Source organism: Thamnophis sirtalis, unplaced genomic scaffold (genome assembly GCF_051295495.1).
Source record: "Thamnophis sirtalis isolate CommonGarterSnake01/CBP01778 unplaced genomic scaffold, rThaSir2_p1.2 scaffold_4, whole genome shotgun sequence".
NCBI classification, from domain to species: Eukaryota; Metazoa; Chordata; class Lepidosauria; order Squamata; family Natricidae; genus Thamnophis; species Thamnophis sirtalis.
Window position 1 is genome coordinate 76,640,019 of NW_028261384.1, and position 20,528 is coordinate 76,660,546.

The 20,528-nt window shown below is 34.8% G+C and overlaps 1 long non-coding RNA gene across 2 annotated transcripts in view; it reads right to left on the reverse strand.

Moving 5' to 3' along the window:
* Positions 1–20,528, reverse strand: part of LOC148045924 (uncharacterized) — an 80,693-nt gene that overhangs the window by 26,341 nt on the left and 33,824 nt on the right. The window contains exons 2-3 of one of the 2 annotated variants that reach the window (XR_015696253.1): positions 1,993–2,134; positions 1,425–1,724 (exon numbers count right to left, since the gene is read on the reverse strand). This is a non-coding gene — a long non-coding RNA (uncharacterized LOC148045924). Of the gene's footprint in view, positions 1–1,424; positions 1,725–1,992; positions 2,135–20,528 lie in introns of those variants that run through there. The other variant, XR_015696252.1, reaches the window with a different exon arrangement.

Here is a 20,528-nt window from a genome sequence, read left to right on the forward strand (position 1 = left end):
TTAGATTCAGTTGCTTATCTGGTTCATAATTGCATTTCAACAGTGATCCTGCATATTGGTTCAGTACTGCTCCAGTTTTGATGGAAGAAAGAAAAACAGAACTGGGTTTCATCAGCACATTACAAATGGGAAAAAGGGGCTTAATTGGTTAGCTACAATTTCAAACCTTACTCCTAAGAGAAATTAATCTTGGCCAGATTGCACTGTATTGTTCAATAATAAGCATTTACAATTATGTAAAATGTAATTATAAAACTAATTGTTTGTGTGTAGGATTAAACAGATCCTTCATCAGGATACACAGAACTTGCTACTAGTCAAACATCTTTTAACTGCCCCCACTACAAATCATTAAGTAAATACAACATACCAAATGAGTTAATTAAAATCTATTTGCAAAATAAATCCAACTAATAGGTGCACAATTCTAGCAAAACTTGTCCTTTGGCAGGTTGCATTAAAAATAAATAGTTATTGTTGTGTACTTTCGACGCAGCCGGCAGGCAGGGCCAGAGCCCAAGGCTCCTGATTGGCCCAGGCGCGCCTGCCGGCTGGCAGGGAAATCACTGACCGCTGATTGGCCAGCTGCCTGATAGCTGTCAAATATAAATAGCTGTCAGGCGGCCCGCATGCTGTCCGTGTTCTGAACTTGTTCATTGCTGTTGCCTGTTAATAAAGACATTGAATTTTACCTCATGCCTAGTTCTTAAAAGTTATCTTATGACAAACTTCTTTTACAGTATCACTCCATCCTAATTAATAAATAGAATTCATACAACAACCAGTATATAGCAGCCAGTATTATTTGTTTGAGTAGTTTACTCACCATATCTACACCTGGCTGGAGATTGATAGTAGGAAATTGCAATAGCAGCAAAGGGAGTGCAGATATAGAGTAGACCAACTCCATTAAAATAAATTAAAAAATATTTCCTCTTTCTTTTCCACTAATTTTCAAAGTGGATAAAATATGTCCTACGATATATATGAACAATCTTTGCATTTCCTGGAACTGTCAATCACTTTAGCTTTCTCCTAGCAAGAACCTGGTAAGTTAATCAAAATAAAGTGATTATGGTAACATATTCAATAATGTTTAACAGTTTTATTAAAGTGTCATTATTTTTTTAAAAGTACATACTTGTGTAAACTGTCTTCCATTTCTTAAACAAGATCAAATAAATGATACATGTATTACAGATCATGATTCAAAAACCTGTCTGATTTTAAAGAAGGACAAGTGAAGGATGCTGCCATGCTTGATTTATCATGAAAAGGCAAGTGGACAAATGGAATATTAAAGTTATACTTTACCCACAAGAACTTAATCGTGGGCAAATCCATATTTTTCAATTGTTCTTTACCCAATTGTAAATCAAATGAAGGGGAAGGAAGACATCTTACTCTAATGCTGAATTTATCAACAAAAGAAAAGAAATGCAAACAATGCACTTAAAAATCAACACAATCTCAAAATTGATAAAACATAGCTGCTATTAAAATGTGAAAATTCATTATTTTGACTCAGTAGACCAATGTATGTGATATAACTCTTGCAGACTCTCAGCTTGCTTTTTGCTCAACTTAAATAAACATTCCATTTAACAGTTGGGGTGATGACAACATTCAGGTGCCCACCTTCATCATCTCTACAGTTTTTAAATCACTTGGGAACTTCTCAGGAATAATTGTCTATGTAAACCTTCTTTTGTAAGTCCCAATGTCTGTAACAGAATAAGAAATAATATTTCTATATTGCTACTGTTTATTTCATGAAAAATGGACCAATGTGCCAATTAAATTAACATAATGTTCATTTTAGTAAAACAATTAAATACATGTTGTCTAGCTCATTAAAATAAATGAAATGTACAATGATTAATTTTCTGCAGGTTTGCAGACAATATAAATAATATTTAGTCACTACATGGGTTTGGTGTAGTAGTCAAGGCACCAGACTAGAAACTTGGAGACTATGAATTCTAATCTCACCTTTGGCATGAATCCGGTTGGATGACTTTGGACTAGTCATTTTCTCTCAACCCTAGGAAGGAGGCAATAACAAACCACTTCTGAAAAACTTGCTAAGGAAACTGTAGGGACTTGTCCAGGCAGTCTCTGAGAATTGGATATGCTTGAAGGGAACAAAAAACATAAATAAATTTTTTTTATAGAATTCATGTCATGTATATATAAAAGCTTTGGATTAATGAGAAGAAAGCATGAGATCAAATTGTATTTTAGTCTATTTTCATATGCACACATCAATAGTGATTGATATTGTTATGCAATAAGATCTTTAAACTGTCTCCATATATTATATTATTTATATATTCCCATGACTGTAAATATAGCTTTACACAATATCTATAAAAAGACCAGTGAATGTTGTATTACTGTGTAGTACATATTAGAAATGACACATAAAAATAAATCATGAAATATTTCTGGAAATCAACAAAGAATGTTTGAAGGACACAGCACCAAACAAACAATTTATTCCATTTTATTACTATCATATTGTTCATACAGGTCAAATTCATCTGACAGTAGAATAAGATGAAATTTTATAAGGGATTCTGGCAAGTTTTTTGTACATTAGAAATTATTTGTACTTATTGTGAATGTGAAAGCCAAAAGCATTTTTTCTCTTTCAGGAAGCAGGAGTATGGCAGCAAACTAACAGGTTTTATTTAAAAGCACAAGTTTTTATGAGCTATAGCTCACTTCACCAGTTGCACAAAGCAGTTAAACCGATTTAGGATTTAAATTGTGTCCATGCACCTGTGAAGCAAGTTGTAGTTCACAAATACTTTTAATAAAATTTAAAGACAGAAAAGGTGCTACTCAACTTATTATGATTCTTGATTATCATGAATTAACATACTCTCCTCTATTAATGTCTTTCTTATAGCTATAACCCAGGGGTGATAAACTCGATTTAATTGATGACCGCATCAGGGTTATGGTTGACTTGGGGGCCGTGGTGAATGTGGCCAGTGGGCATGGCCAGATCAATGTTGCTTGTGGCCCTGGGTGCCTGTGGTGGCCTGGACAAGGCTGGGGGGCATCCATTGTCTTCAGCAGAGGAAGGCGAGACAAGGGCAAGCACCAAACCCTTGCACAGCAGAGGAGCCTTGCCATCCCTCTTGGTCCATGTGGAAGATCCCCAGACAGTGGCCCAGGCTGCCTGGAGTCCTGGGCAGTGGAGAGCAAGTGCCCAGCCCAACCCAGCTTTCCCCAAGGGGCTGCCTGGCTGCGCTTACTCTAGGCTGCTCAATTGTGCTCGCTCTCCTTAGCCTGGTGTGCAGGAGGGCAAAGTGTTTGGGTCAGAGTGAGACTCCCTCCCTCTCCATGCGAGGAGACTCAGCTTTGTAATAAAAGCGTCCTCAGTGATAGGATAGGAGGCCATCAGGAGAGGTCAGGAAGAAAATCACCCTTCCATGAAATATCACAAATATGAGTAATGTGGAAAGCCGTATAACACCTGTACTTGTTATATTCATTAAGTAATAAAGAAAAAAGTTTGTAGTCTTTTGTATTACTATACAAAACTGGACTGTCTTCTGTCTTCTATTTGAACTTGAAATAGGAAACAGCTATAAGTTCATACTATAGTCTACTGGGATAATTGAATAATTGTTTTTGGAGAGGTATTATAAAGTAATCTATTGAATCCTGTTTTGTGGAGTTCTCAATTTCTGAATATTTATTTAGGTCGGCAAAAGAGTTTTTAGTACATCGATACTGTGTATCTCTTTGCATTTTAAATAGCGATTATAGATACAGAAGTAGTCATCTTTATGTAGATGGGACAAAAAAAATCTAAATGAAATGGTAGAACTACATTTGGAGTATAGTAACATTTATTATAAAAATTTAAATGGAACTATGGTCAAAATAAATAATTTTGTATCAAACTAGATGGCTGATTCATCTAAACACTGCTTAACACATTAAAAATGACAGTTACTGATGTCCAATAGTAGTCATCTTATTTTAAAATAGAACTTTAAAATCTTTTGGTTTAATGTAGAACATTTCACATTAGTGATTTATAGTATCACCAAGACATTATTGAGTCATATAAAGCCTTCTTTCCTTAGTGATCTATCACCATAGTAATGGCAATTTATAGCTATAAATTATTAGTATAGAAATAGGAGCAAAAAGAAGAAATGCATTCTTTCATAAACAAAATGCAATGTTATATATTTCAGAGGGATAATTTCTCATTCCTAATCTGATTATATTACAACAATGTGGATATACATTTTCTTATTTCAGATGCTAAAATAAAAACTAGTCCAGGAAAATAGGTACCATATGCTAAGAGTCACACACATGGTTAATCCACAGCAGGAAATCAACATTTTCTTGTCTTGGGAACTCTATTGGCATTATGTAGTATCCTATCTTTCTGCCAACCTTGTAGTTTGAAAGCACATAAAAATGCAAGTAGAAAAATAGGGACCACCTTTGGTGGAAAGGTAACAGCATTCCAGATGCCTTTGGTGTTTAGTCATGCCGGCCACATGACCATGGAGACGTCTTGTGATAGCACTGGCTTTTCAACTTTGAAACAGAGATGAACACCACCCCCTAGAGTCAGGAATGATTAGCACATATGTCTTTACCTTTACCTTTAGTATCTTATGTGATGGTACTTTTCCACTGAGTCTTGGTAATGTTAGCCCAGTCTCAAGGGTTGACTTGAGCTAGTTCATCCATAATTTTAGGCCTTGTATCTGCTGCTATGCTCTGTAATGGATGAAATACTCCACTAATATGGTAGGAACTTAACAGGATTCTAATCCTAATCTCTAACATCAGTGATAGGGTAATTACTGCACTATCCAGATGGTGATATGTAGGAAAAAGAAAAAAGCTTTATATATCATGATATTAGGAATATTAGAAAATGTTCAGACTGTATGAAATAGAACATTTAGTGTACCTGTAAATGATAGTTTAGTGTATCAGTTTTGTATAACAAATACAGTTCATAATTACATAACAATTTAAACTTACTTTGAAGAGGTTGCTGCCAGAAACAGAACAATTGCAAAGGTTGAAGTTCTCATCCAAAGTACCATTCATAGTGTAAATCTGAATGACTAATGCTTGGATGGATTCCTTTCACTTATAATCAATTTCAGTAGGTACCATGTAATTGAAAGTTGATCATAACCTATTCATTTCAAGACGTTAATGAGGGAAGCTTGCTGATAAGTGATTTTTAGACAACAAACTTGATCATTTTTATTTCTGTCTCTACATGGCATAAGGAAAACATACAGAAACCTCCATGCTGCCAATATTTGTTTATAAGTCATGTAGAACATGCTAGATGTTCCACCAATCTGAATGCCTACATAAAATTGTAGTATTTTTCCATATTTAAAAGATTTTAGGTCCATATATTTATTTGTATATATAATGCAAAATTATATAGAATTTTTTTGAAAGGAGTTTATCCTGGTTTCATAACGGTATGGATATTTTTAAACTAATTTCTGTATTTGTAAATTTAGTCTAATAGAACTTTTTCACTTTTGATATAGACAGAGTTTTAAATACAATGCTTTGGTTCTGAAATGCGAAAATGGGAAAATATATTGTGTAGATCACAGGAAGATAGGTATACTGTGCTATAGCTTAGTTCATTGGTAATAGCTGAATTTAAATATTTCCCTTGTTTCATTCTAAATTATCTCAGTTGAGATCATTACCAAGAGATTTAATTCCAATATAAATGTGTGAGTGAGTGAGTGTGTGTGTTTTCTACATTTTTAGTGCATAGTTTATCAGATTATATCATTTAACAGAAAATAGATTTACTAGTTCAGTAAATAAAAAGTGCAACAATTCCCAATGGAACTGAAATGTAGTATTTCTATACGGTAGTTTGTCCATCATGTAGCAGTTTCATTCTTCAATAATCCTTATAGCATTTTTAAAGTTGTTGTGATATTATGAAAATTCTTCAGTTCAAATCTCAGAACAACCAGAAATCAGTTTTAAATTCAACATCCTTTTGTGACCTACATGATTTTATTTCTGCAATCTGACAGGCAAAGCCCTCATGAACTTTTTATGGTCCAGATATCCAATATCAACCTACATTACTTTTTTTTTCTTTTTCCTTTGTATTTGGCTACATGTCCCCTTAATTTAAAGTTGGATAACAAAGGAGGAATTTGCCTGTACTTCTGTATTCTGAATATCTTTAGGAGCATCACCCAGGTGTCAGGAAAGAATCTTAGCCCACCAAAAATCTCTAATCTTATCATGGGCTTCTAAGACTTAGAAAGGAATCCAGTGCATCTTTAATACTCCCCAACTCTTCAATATAAACTACATTTTTTTCCTCATATTTCTATTAAAACCAAAATACATACTGTTATATACTTTCACAATAACACAATAACTATTTTTAGATTCAACCAAGATATTTTTATTTTCACCTGAGATGCCATTTTTCCATCCAGCTTTTATTTTAATTTAATTTCATTGAGATGAGATTTTATTTTTCTTTGTTATTTTATATATTCAACTATCATTTGTATATCTGTGGATTACAAACTAGAAAGCAACTCAACATGGAAAATTTTTAAATATTGGGATTTTTAATGAATTTCCAGAATTTTAAATTTAGAATCTTTTTATTCTTTTAAATCTGTGACAAAATTATTTTTACTTTGAACATTTTGTTAACTTTAAAAAATCTTTAATATAGGAAAAAAAAACAGTCATGGAAAAAGATACTGACACTATTGTGATTTGTAAACTATGTTCCACATACACGCTTATGCCCATAGAATATGCAAATTACACATGCTCCAAATGTAAATTAATTGAATTATTGGAAGAAAAAAGTAAAAGATATAAAGAGAACTTTAACCACTCTGAAACTCAATCTACAAAATGAGAAATTCCAACCTAAGCAAGAAGACTTCCAACCAAAATAAATTGAACATAATAAGCAACAAACAACTTCTAATCATTCCAGCAGTAATGATCCTGTATATAAATCTTTAGAGGAGGATTAATGGAAACATCACTCACAGGGGAAAAAAACAGTGATCAAGAACAAGGCTCATGCTGTCTAATCCAACTCACTCCAGTACAGCCCCATTAGATTTCAGCAATCAATTTCATAGCCTTCCCCTGGAAGCTAGTATGCAAACACCTAAAAAAGGGCTGTGTGTCCCTAGAAAAGAAGCATCATCATGTGCTTCTGTGACAAAAAGTAGCCCAAATTTCCCTTGGGAAAGAACTGTGTGTGTTGGTGATAGGAGAGTCAAAGGGGAACAGAACCAGCCATCTGCTGGTTCAGTTAAGGGAAGTATGTTATCTTCCTGGAGCAAAACTCAAAGATGTAGCTCAGAACCTGTCTAACATTATCAATCCCAGAAATTACTACCTTTTTCTCTTTCTTCACATGGGGATAAATGACATGACAATGAACCTGAAAACAATATTGAGAGATTACAGGTAACTAGGTAAGAAAATTAAGGAGTTAAGAGCACAAGTGGTGTTTTCATCTGTACTTTCAATTAAAGGTCCATATCCAATAAAAGAACAAAGGGTTTTAGAAATCAACCACTGGCTTAAATGTTGGTGCCACCAAGAGAATTTTGGATTCCTAGATCATGGTCTGCACTATCTACATGAAGGACTTTTGGCAAAGTATAGGCTGCACCTCACAACAACCAGGAAGAATGTATTCAGAAAATGATTGGCTCAACTTATCAGAAGGGCTTTAAATTAAAGATTTGGGGGAAGAGTGACCAATCCTTAGGATCTTTAGGACAATCATTAGGATCTTTGGGACTTAATTCAAAGCACAAACTCCAAGAAAACCAATCAAACAATGAGGTAGTAAGTGATGGAATGGAAGAAAAATCCAGATATAAAATAGTAGGAGATATAGGAAGCATATCCCAAGGTCAGCCGTAAAGGACTCAAATGCAGATACACAAATGCTCAAAATTTAGGGAACAAACAGGGTGAATTTGAAGTACATGAAATACTTACTAGTATATGAAGGCAGGTATGATATAGTTGTCTGTACTGAAACTTGGTGGGATGAAATTCATGACTGGAATGTACTGAATGAAAAATATAAACTATCCAAGAGAAACGGACCTAACCAATGAGAAGGTGGAGTTACATTATATGTGAGAGATCACTACATTTATACAGAAATTCACAAAGCCAAAGATGAAAATCTTCTAGAATGCATATGGGTCAATATAAAAAAAAACATTACATTGTCAAAGGGAAATTCTAAGCAGAACAAATATATGAACTTTAATGTTAACCAATTAAAAATATATATATATGTAGGAAACACACCACAGTAATGGTGGATTTTAACTATCCTGATATCAACAGGGTGACAAACTCTGTATCATGGGAGATTTAGCAGTTTCTTAACTAATCTAGCTGACAATTTTTACCAAAAGGTAAAGGAGGGAACTAGAGTAAAAGTTATTCTTACTAATTAACTTTTTTTACTAACAGAAAAGAAATCATAGAAGGGAGTGAAGTTTCTGGAATTCTGGATGAGAGTGACCACATTGTATTGGAATTCAATATAATGCAAACACAAGCAATAGAATATAATCCAACTAGTGTCTTAAACTTTAAAAGAGCTGATTTTAAGAAACTCAGATAAAGCCTAAACAAAATTTCATGGATAAAAATCCTAAAGAGGACAATAACTCAAGAAGCTTAGGAAACTCTGAAAAATATTATCATAAAAGTCCAGTGCAGCACAATACCAGTGAAAAAGAAATTCAAGAATTTCAAGAAGAAATCAGCATGGTTGCAGAAAGATCACTTTAATAACTTCTTTTTGAAAGAAAAAAGGATAAATACAAAAAAAAATGGAAAAAGGAACACATAACTAAGGTAAAATACCAACAAATAGCCCTAACTTGCAAAGAGACATCAAGAAAGAGAAAGTTCAGAATGAAGTAAGACTTGCAACAAATATCAAAAGCAATAGAAATAGTTCTATAGTTCTTTTAAAATAGTTCTTTTAACATATAAAAACCAAGAAAAAAGTCAAGAAAACCATTGGTCCACTATTGGGAGAAGATGGAAGGAAGTAACAGGCAATTGAGTGAAAGCAGAGCTGCTTCTTTGAGTCAGTCTTCATGCAAAAAGAAACTACACCCCAACCTATCAAAAGCATAACCCATAAGGCAGACTAGAAAAAAAATAAGTAAGGAAATGGTAACTGAACACCTGTCTGATCTGGACAAGTTGAAATCATCGGGATTTAGTGGCATGTACCCCAAGTTCTGAAGGAAGATACTATCTCAGATCCATAGAATCATATCTTCAGGGAAACTATCTGAGAACTGGAAAATACATATAGTAAGGAAATCAGAGTGCATTAGATTTTTATTTTATTTTGGATGTGTTGGTGCTTTGCATGATTTCCTATGAAGTTCACTTTCTATGAGATACGATCTTCATCTTGATTGGGCTTAGTTGTCCCCCCCCCCTTGTTTACCCTAGCTTTTTTCTTTAAGACTAACATCCATCTGTATTTGACATTGTTTTTGTTGTTGCTGTATGTTCCAAACTCTAAATTCTATTTTAAAAGTTATTTCTTTTCATGCCAGTTGTTATTTTGGAGGTAGAAAATCTGACAACATTCCTCAAAAATCATAGCTTATCACTAGCTGGCTATTAAGATACTTGTTTAAGTTGTTTAAGATACTTAAACTTGTTTAAGATACTTGTTTAAGTGGGTTTTTTAAACAGCAGAAAGATGAAGCATTTTCTTTCTTTTGTTTTTATCCCTGCTCAATAGGAAAAAAGAGGTGATAACTGCTTAATGTTGGGTCTCCGGGTTAGGTAGTAATAAAGACCAGATGATGAGATAAATTATTAGTAATTATTATTTTCAGTTAAAAATGCCTGATCTCCACATACCATTGCATATCAAGTCCATATTCTTCTAACTTGTTTGTTTGACATTTTATATTTTGAAGAAAAAATAAAACTTACAGTGTAATCATAATTTTCTGTTGTATTTTGTGTGCAAATAGCACTTCCCTAAATCATACCTGTTTAAGGTCTCATTATTGTACCAGGCTCTTTATTAACATTTTAAATAGAAACTATTGGTTGCCTTCAGTTTGCACATATTGTTTATCCACTGGTTATATATTGGCATAAGAGTAAGGTGACCAGACATCCCAATTTTGGCAGGACAGTCACGATTTCTAACAATTTGTCCCGTGTCCCACAGCGTTTTTAAAAAGTCCCGATTTTCTGGCTTCATGTTGAAAGCCCAGTGGATTTGCTTAAGAAATCCTAACCGGGGCAAGACAAAAGACACTCTGTCTAATCTCTCTCTCTGTCTCAGTACTTTCATTGAAGATATTAAAATGTTAAAGCAAGAAAATGGAAAAAAAACCTGCCCCTTTTACCTCCTTTTATAAGAAAAGATGACCCAGTTCCATAGAGCTCCAGGAAATATTTTGGCTAGAGTAGTAGCGACTGTTCCTTCCTGGATTTCCCGGAGGGGAGGGGCACAGAGGTTGGAGGTCAGCTCGTGTGGGGAAAATGGTGGCAAAGTTTCTTTGAAAAATATTTCCCTGGGCACTTCCAGTGGGCGGAGCCTGACAGGGAGTTATTATTTTTAACAGCTCTGGAATCTTGGCATTGTTAAACTGTTTAAACAGTAATCCATCCAGCTGTTTAGCAGTTTATTTACCCTCTCTTCAGGCCTAGAAGAGAAAGGTGAGAAGCTATGCATCGGAAGCCCTCTAACTAACCCTCTCAGCCTAAACTCTGGGAGGAAAGGGGAGGGCACCGGCAGCAGCATAGCAGCTCCGCACCAAGGCTCATTCTGCCTTTTGTTGCAGAACGAAGGTTTTCGCTCATCCCCAGCACAAATGACTTACTGTGGACTTCAAGCCAAGCTGAACCAATATCTGTGAACATCTAATTGTATGTATAAATCCTTAGCTCCATTTTTAAAGAATTCCTTCTGCTAATTACTTGCTGAAAGTTCTACAAAATGCCGCCAAGCTGTGTAGGAGGGGTGAGACTCGGATAGAATTTTTGCGAAGCCTAGAAGTGATTTAGTACCAAGAAGTGATTTATTATCAAACCAAATAGCAATCGCTGTATAATTGGACTGCCTGGACTTTTTAACTGACTAAAGAGGATTAAACTTGCAATGGCTTCTAAGCAAAAATTCCCCCTCCTCCTCCCCCCACATTGAAAAATGCTGGAACTTCCCCAGCACCTTCTACTAAATTACAGTCATTACTTCCTCCTACTTCCCTTGACAAGGGAAATTCTGCAGAAAGAATTAATTGATGCATTAAAAAAACCATGCTGATACGATGGAAGCCAAACTTAAGGATGAGATAGCTGCTTCTAACAAACAGATGTCTGAAGAACTTATGACATGTAATCAAATGATTAGAGGGGACTTTCTGATGGCTCTGAATTCTCTATCTGGCTATACACATGGGCTTGAAGAAAAGTTAGAAGATCTTAGCGACTCTAATACGAATGGGCTATAGACAAATAGAATTTGCTTTAAGGATAAGGGGCCTCCCTGAAAATACACAAGAGAACCTGAAACAGATTCTCTCTGAAGCCTTCGACCTGATGGTGGGAAGGTCAGGAGGGAATCTTGACTGGCGAATCGAAAAGGTTTACCGCGTTAACTCCTGGCTGGCAAGACAGAAGCAATTACCAAGAGATATAGTGGTGTTATTTGCCACTAGAGATATGAAGAACACGATATTACAGGAGTCCTACAAAAATAAGCTTCAAATTGGGGGTTGGGAGGAAACTGTCTTGAAGGAGATACCACCTAAAATGCTGAGATCTAGGAAAGACTATGCCTTTTTAGTCGAAGAGCTTAAAAATTGCCAGATACAGTTTAGATGGGATGCGCCAGCTGGCATTGCATTTAGCTACCTTGGAAAAAGACATTGCCTCAATACAGTATGGAAGACCCAAGATTTCTACAGCAACATATTGAAGGCTGGACAACCCCCTCCCTCTAGATTTAGAGAAAGAGAACAAGAAGGACATGATGGAAAGCAAACCACTAAAGCATTAACAAGGGGGGATCAACTTGTTCTCTCAGAGGTACAAGAAGCTAAGGAACAAAGACAAGACTGCGTAGTTACTAGACGAATGGAACAGGAATTAAAAAAGCAACAAACACAAGCCACCATTCAGGAGCCTACAGGCGTTACATCAGAAGCAGTGGGAGGAGCCAGGCCAAAGGTTAAATTCCAAGATGTTCAGATGGCTCTTAAAAAGCTTCAGGGGGCTAATGATGGCAAATAAGTTTTTAACTTGGAATGTCAATGGTTTAAATTCCCCACAGAAAAGGAAGAAAATTAACCACTATCTTAAACAATTTAAGAATGACATAATTTGTTTGCAAGAAACTCATATTAGATCAACTGATAAAAAAAATCCCTGATTAATACAAGACTTGGACAACACTTCATAGCTTCTGCCACTGAGAAGAAAAATTGTATTGTTATATACTTAAGGAAGGATTTGAAAGCTGAATTAATGGAAGATATATTGTAATAGATTTGGTTTTAGAAGGGAAAAAGACATTACTATTGGGAATATATGCCCCCAATCAACAACAAGATAAATTTTACAAAATGTTTCATGCTAAGTTAGTACATTGGGAGTTTAGATCCTGTATATTACTGGGTGACTGGAATGGCGTCATGGATACCAAGAAAGATACCCAAAAGCAAGCGAAATTACCTAAGTCCTTTTTTGATATGATAGAGGATTTTGAATTGAGAGATATCTGGCGAGAAAGGAATGCAGAAGAATATACTTTTTTCTCTGATAGACATCAATCCTTTTCTAGGATCGATTTTATACTAACAACCAATGATTTGTTTTCTAGGGTAAAGAAGATGAAGATATGCTCCAGAGCCTTATCAGATCATAATCCAGTCTAGATGGAGTTGAGGGTGGGGATGCGAGCAAGAAGGTCTTGGAGACTAAATGAAAACTTATTTAGATATGAGAAAAACATTAATGAATGTAAAACGTTGCTAAAAGAATATTTTGTCTTTAATATGAACAAGGGTACATCTATGGAAATGGTATGGGATGCAAGTAAAGCGTACATGAGAGGAGTTCTGATAAATATGAATAGACTACATAGATGCAAACAGGGGGAAAAGAGAATTGAACTTGAGAATGAAATTAGAAAGAGAGAGCAGGAGCTAATCTTAAACCCAGGAGACAAAAAGATTAAAGAAACAATCACATTATTAAAAGAGCAATTTAACATGATAATGTCAGATCAGGTGGCTACCAATTTATTATATGCAAAATACAACACTTTCTGCGATGCAAACAAATCTGGTAGATGGTTAGCATATCTGATTAGGAAAAAACAGAAGTCTCGTAACATATCGAAATTACATTTTAAAGGAAAAGAAGTGTATCAACAGGAGGAGATTCAAAAGGTTTTTCGTGAATTTTTTATAGGATTGTATACGAACAATAAAATTCAAAGCTTAGATATAGATAGATACTTGGATAAAGAAAAAATATCCATAGTTAAAGACGAGCAGAGGGAAAGACTGAATCAACCAATAACCTCGGGGGAAATCCTACAGGCAATTAAACAGCTAAAAGCAGAGAAAGCACCGGGTACAGATGGCTTGACAGCAGTTTATTACAAAAATTTGCAGTTAGAAATGGTAGAACCACTTAAGGAATTATTTAATAAGATCCAAGTGGAAGGGAAAGTACCCCCATCTTGGAAGACAGCCTTTATATCTCTGATCCCCAAAGAAGATCAAGACCCTACTCATCCAAAAAATTATAGACCCATATCATTACTCAATATAAATTATAAAATCTTTACTAAAATACTAGCGAACAGATTAATGTTGGTTATTCAACAATTGATTCATAACGATCAAACAGGTTTTATTCAAGGGAGACATATGAGAACTAACATAAGATTAATCCTTAACACATTAGAATACCTGGGGAAGAACAATCAAATCCCTGCGGCGCTTATATTTTTAGATGCTGAAAAAGCCTTTGATCGAGTGAATTGGCAATTCCTGCTGAAAACATTGCAAAAAATGCAAATAGGGGACCACTTTTTACAATCAATCAAAGCAATATATCAGGAACAAACAGCCCAAATCATAGTTAATGAAAACTTAACAGATTCATTCAAAATCGAGAAAGGCACAAGGCAAGGGTGTCCCTTATCCCCACTATTGTTTATTATAACTTTAGAATTATTGTTGAATAAAATACGGGGTTCAGGGGACCTACAAGGAATCAAGATTAGGCAGCAAGAATACAGAGTATGGGCTTTTGCGGATGATTTGGTTATAACATTAACACAACCACAGGAATCTGGTAAGGTCTTAATGAATATGATTAATCAATATGGTCAAGTGTCAGGATTTAAAATAAACTTAGGAAAAACCAAGATATTAGCTATAAATATGAATACTAAACAAAGGGAAGAACTAGAAGGAATGACAGGATGTGAAATAGTTAAAAAGGTCAAATACTTAGGAGTTTAAATTTCAACCTCAAACGGGAAGTTATATAAGCATAATTATGAACCACTGTGGGATAGTATACAGACAGAGATGGAAAAATGGGAGAAATTCCAGGTGGCGCAGTGGTTAAATGCAGCACTGCAAGCTACTGCTAGATCAGCAGTTCAGCGGTTCAAATCCCACCGGCTCAGGGTTGACTCAGCCTTCCATCCTTCCGAGGTGGGTAAAATGAGGACCCAGATTGTTGGGGGCAATATGCTGACTCTCTGTAAACTGCTTAGAGAGGGCTGAAAGCCCTATGAAGCGGTATATAAGTCTACTGCTATTGCTATATCTGATGGGAAGAATAGTAGCAGTGAAAATGAATATTTTACCTAAATTTTTATTTCTTTTTCAAACGTTACCAATACTTAAAAATGATGCAAATTTGTTAGAATGGCAGAAGGGTATTAATAAATTTGTATGGGTAGGTAAGAAGCCGAGAGTAAAACTTAAAATAATGCAGGATGTGCGTGAAAGAGGAGGTTTGAAATTATCCAATTTAAAACTATATTATGATGCAGTAGTTTTATCTATAATTAGTGATTGGATCAACTTAACAGATGATAGAATACTCAATATTGAAGAGTATGATTTGATATATGGTTGGCATGCTTATTTGCTATATAGCAAAAAGGTGGATAAGAATTTTAAAAGTCATATTTTAAGGAATGCCTTACTGCGGATTTGGAAAAAATATCAATATAAACTAAGTGATAAGTTACCTATGTGGGCTACCCCTAGACATGCAATAGAAAATATGAACATAGTACAAAAACAGGATATAATTACTTACAGGCAGATTCTTACTGTAGAAAGAGGTGTACCACAATTGAAATCTTTGAATGTATTAAAAAAGGAAAAGGTAATTCAAACAGGGTTTCAGTACAGGCAGTTACAGGCTAGATGGAAAATAGATTTAAAAAATGGCTTTATGCAAGTCGAGGATAATTTACTTAAACAAATTAGAGACCAAAGTTCAATGCATATAAAAAGATTATATAATGTATTAATAGAAATTGACTCTGAAACAGAGCTAGTTAAAGACTGTATGATTAAATGAGCTCAAAATGTTGAAGAACCAATAATGTTAGATACATGGGAGAAGATATGGGTGAGAAATGTAAAATTTACACAGGCCCAAAACTTGAGAGAAATTTTTTATAAGATGTTTTACAGATGGCATCTAGATCCCCAAAAAATGGCTTCTATGTATTTGAATTTACAACCTAAATGCTGGAGATGTGATTGTATGGACGCTACATATTTTCATATATGGTGGACTTGCAAAAAGGTTAAGGCATTCTGGATAAAAATATGGTGGATTATGCAAAATGTTCTTTAAAAAAAGATAAAGTTTACCCCCCCCCCCCAAGCTATTCTTGTTAGGTATAATTACTGACTATACAGCAGTAGAGATTAACTTGATAACTGCAGCTAGATTGTGGTGGCGCAATACTGGAAGAAGGAAGATTTGCCTACTATCCAAGAATGGACATTGAAAGTCACAAACTTAGCAGAGATGGCTAAAATATCTGCATATCTTAAGGACTATTCAAACGAGAGATATAAACGAGACTTGAAAAAATGGATTGACTATATTTCAAAATAAATATGGTTCTAGGAAATTTCAGATAGCTTATGATTAAGATCAGGAATGATACAAATACAAGGAGGAACTAAGCTCAATTTAAAGACATTATTAATTTTTTACTTTCTCTTTAAGTATATTTTAAACTGTTTTTGTTAAAGATTTATATCTTGTATTGGTTCTGGGAAGTCAGGGGAGGGAAGGTTAGGAGGGGTCAGGGAGGAGGATGGAAGGGAGCGGAGTTTACTAGGTTGGAGGAGGGGTGTTGGATTTTAAGGTATTATGATTGTACATGTATACTGCTATTTTTTCTTTTTTAATGTATATTGAAATGGAATTATAAATACCATCAACACAAAAGGGAGTTTGCTCAGAAGCTGAAATACACCAAGTGAATTAGAGGAAGAGTGGGAAGCAGAGGAGAGAAGAAAGATAGGAAGAGAGGGACAGGAGAGAGGGTGAGGGGGGAAGATGAGGTGTATAAGGAGGAGTGGTAAGGGGAGAGAGGAGAAGGAGAAAGGAAGGGGAAGTAGAGTAGAAAATGATGGAGGGAAGAAAGGATGTAGAGAGTGGGAGGAGAGAGAGGGAAGAAAGTGTTGGATAAGGTATAAATATGGCATATGGAGAGCAGAAGAGCCAATAACTGGTTTGTTTTTTTTGGTAGTTGATGGTAAGATGAATTGATGTAATTACTTAATAATACAACATGATATTGATTATGTAATAGTATACATGTGATTATATGCTATGAAAATGGAAAATAAAAATTTTCTATGCAAAACAAAAAAAAAAAGAAAAATATTTCCCTGGGACTAATTTCACCATTTTACCAGTTTCACCAGTTCTTTGTATTAACATCTACATCATTCTGGATTGACTTGGAGTGCCTGCCTCCTGGTAAGTGAGCTGGGTTTTTTTCTTTTATTTTTTTAATGTATTTTAAAATAATATTTTATTTATTGTGCATAGGATTTTTTAAAATAGTTTTATTCTGTGTGGATTCTTTTTTTAAATTGTCTTAGACTATTTAAAAAAAGATTCTATCCAAAATAAATTGAAGTGAAACCATTTTTAAAAATTCTATGCACAATACTTTGAAATATATTGTGCATAGAATTTTTTAAAATAGTTTTACTTCAATTTATTCTGTGTGGAATAGTTTGAAATGTTTTACTTCAATTTATTCTGTGTGGATTCTTTTTTAAAATTGTCTTAGACTATTTAAAAAAAGATTCTATCCAAAATACAAAATACCAGCTGCAGTTATTCACTTAAGAACTGTGGCAAGAAAGGTGATATAATGTGTTTAGTGACCAAAGTTACAATGGCATTGAAAAAAGTGACGGATGATCATTTTTCACACTTAGCGACCATTTTCACACTTAGCGACTGTTGCAGCATCCTCATGGTCACGTGATCGAAATTTTGATGTTTGGCAACAGTTACAATTTATATTTGTAAATTGTAGTTATGTTGAAATAAAAATAATATTACAATACTATTTTTGCGTTGTATGAAAATTTTTGTTGCTCCGTATAAAAATTTTAATCAAGCCTCCACCCCGCCCCCCAGTCAAAGGTGTCCCTCTTTACTAATCTGAAAATCTGGTCACCTTACATAAGAGGTCCTTTCTAAAGTTTTGCTGTATCAAATGTTGCTACTAATGTTAAAATACTTTAGTTCTTTAAGATTGCCCAGTAAGAAGGCTGTCATCAATTTTTTTAACTCTTGGATGTTCAGTATAGTGGAACATTTCAGAAAAAAATATAATTTATTACCTGGGAAGTTTCTAATATCCAGGAGGAGAGATTGTATTCCCTGGCCAACAGTCAATTTCTGATCACTTGCTACACGTGCTTAAGAATAACAGATATTAGTATCTATGAAATGACTCATCCATTGTAAACAAATCATTTAGATAAGAAATTAGTGAGCTGCTTAGTATCTGTAACATCTTTTGATATGTTTTATTTAACCCTTCATTCTCACCTATAGACTAAAGAGTTGTTCTGTCTTAGTAGATCTAGCCAGTCTTACATTCAGATTCCACATAAAAGCAGCCATACATCTCTAGAGCATGCCTATATTCTTATAATCCTTTAAATTACAATATGTCCTGCAAGGTAATTTCCTTGCATTTGCAGTTTCCAACAGTCAGACAACTCAAAAGGTTTATCAAACATGGTTGATTCCCAGAAATGGCCAACTGAATTGTTCCCAGACTTAAAAGATGTAATACTTTAAATTGAGGCATGTAATGTTTAGATATAGAACAGTGCTGAACATGTATCTTGGATTTTGTTGCTGTTGAGTAAAGGTTTTTTAAAAGCTACTTTGAAGAATAATTTCCTGCCATACAATTTCAGCTCTGCTGAAATTTTGGATCTGGATTCGGCGTATTTCGTGGAGTGATTGCATATCATGGCTTGCATTAAGCAAATACTATTGTATAGTTAGTTTTAGAGCAAATGAACTTCTAAAAGCACCATGAGAAAATGCTCTAAAATGGGAATGCTCACTCTCTTCTTTCTATGCCCCCTTAGGTTGTGAGGCAGGGACTACTGTGATTGAACATAGAAAGTATTTGATAGTCACTGCCAAAATTACTTTGTAAAGTGAGAAAAATCAGAAACTAAGTGAAGGTTACCTATAGTCTTGTTTAAAAATCATGGTAATTGATATCCTTAAGAGATCATATCAAAGATCAATAGAATCTCTATTCTCTAGTACATGATTACTGAATGGATATTTTGCTTCCCATCCCTTCCATATCATTAGCTGCTGCAACAGAGCAATCTAAATTGCTAGACACACTTCCAACAGATTGTAACTGTAAACAGAAACTTGTCTCAGCATCAGTTCATAAAAAAAATCTAGCATTTGGCAGGCTTTCCAACACAAATGAGGGTTCCTGCTACATGAGGAAATTGCACATGATGAATACATTCATACTTCAACCTTGGCAAACCAATAAATACAAATAAAGCTCAAGTGATAAAGCACATATATTGATCTTTCACACCCCCCTGGTGCTTCTAGCTCTTCACAATAATTTTCCACAACATAACAGATCTTTCTGAAAGTTGGCACAATTAGAAACACAGCAGGGTTCTGTCACATTTGCACAAGGTGGCTATCATTTGGATTCATAATTGTCATGGAGAGTAGGGCATGTTTACATCTATCATATGAAATTCGCAACAGGAATCATTCATCAGTCCTGTGTATCAAGAGAATTCTCTTTGGGCTATAAAGCTAATTTACACTTCCCAGTCAAGTATACAAATTGAAGCACCAAAATCTTTGCATTCCTCACTCTCCCTGGATCTTATGATGTAGTTCTTAGCTCAATATATGTGTAAGATGTGTATATTATAAAAAGGTGCATATGAAAATAAATGTGAATATTTTTTCCTTTTTAATTTGCAACTTCAGTAGGTATCTGATGGAGTAGATTTCACACATAAAACTGAGTACAAGCAATACTAAATAACATAAAATAATATTGATTTAGAGAGAAAATAACTAAATCACATGCATAAACAACATATACAAAAATGTGCAAATAATTTAAAGGAAGCCAGTTAAATGTACCCCAACTCTGTTTCCAGGTCTTTTATAGTAACATATCACTTGAAGGTGCTTTCGCTCTATTGCCATTTCTAGAGGAGATATCTTCTCTCTATACACTTTATAAGTGGAGCCTTTACTTAAAATAAATATTTGACAAAACAAACATTCACAGAGGATTCTTCTCAACTACCTTCCACCATGGACAGATTGGAAATTCTGCACTTACTTTGGTTCCAGTAATAGTTTCTTAAAAAAGGGATCAACCACTGTTTCTTTAAGCACAGATAAAATCATCCTATACTTCAACACTACTAGTGAGTTTCAAATGAACAATCACTACCACACTGAAATCCATCTTCACTTCTAACACCATATGTTGTTTGTTTATATAGAGGCAATAACTCTGAGCAAATATCAACTTCTTCCCAGAACAGATAAATTCTGGGATAGCTTTGAATTGAGGAAAAGATTGTACAATAGGGGTGTCAAACTCAAGGCACGTAGGTTAGATCCAGCCCATTGGGTGCTTAGATCTGGCCAGTGGGGCTGCCCTGGAAATTGCAAAGGATTGGCCTGTAGTGCCTCTGCCAGTGAAAACAGAGCTCGCTTTGAGCTCTGTTTTCACTGGCAGAGGCACCACAGGTTGCTACAGGCACCCCCAACATGAGCTGGCCATGACCACCTTGGCCACACCCAGCTTGGCCCCCTGAAGTCAAACACAATCCTGATGCAGTCCTCAATGAAATTGTTGAAATTGT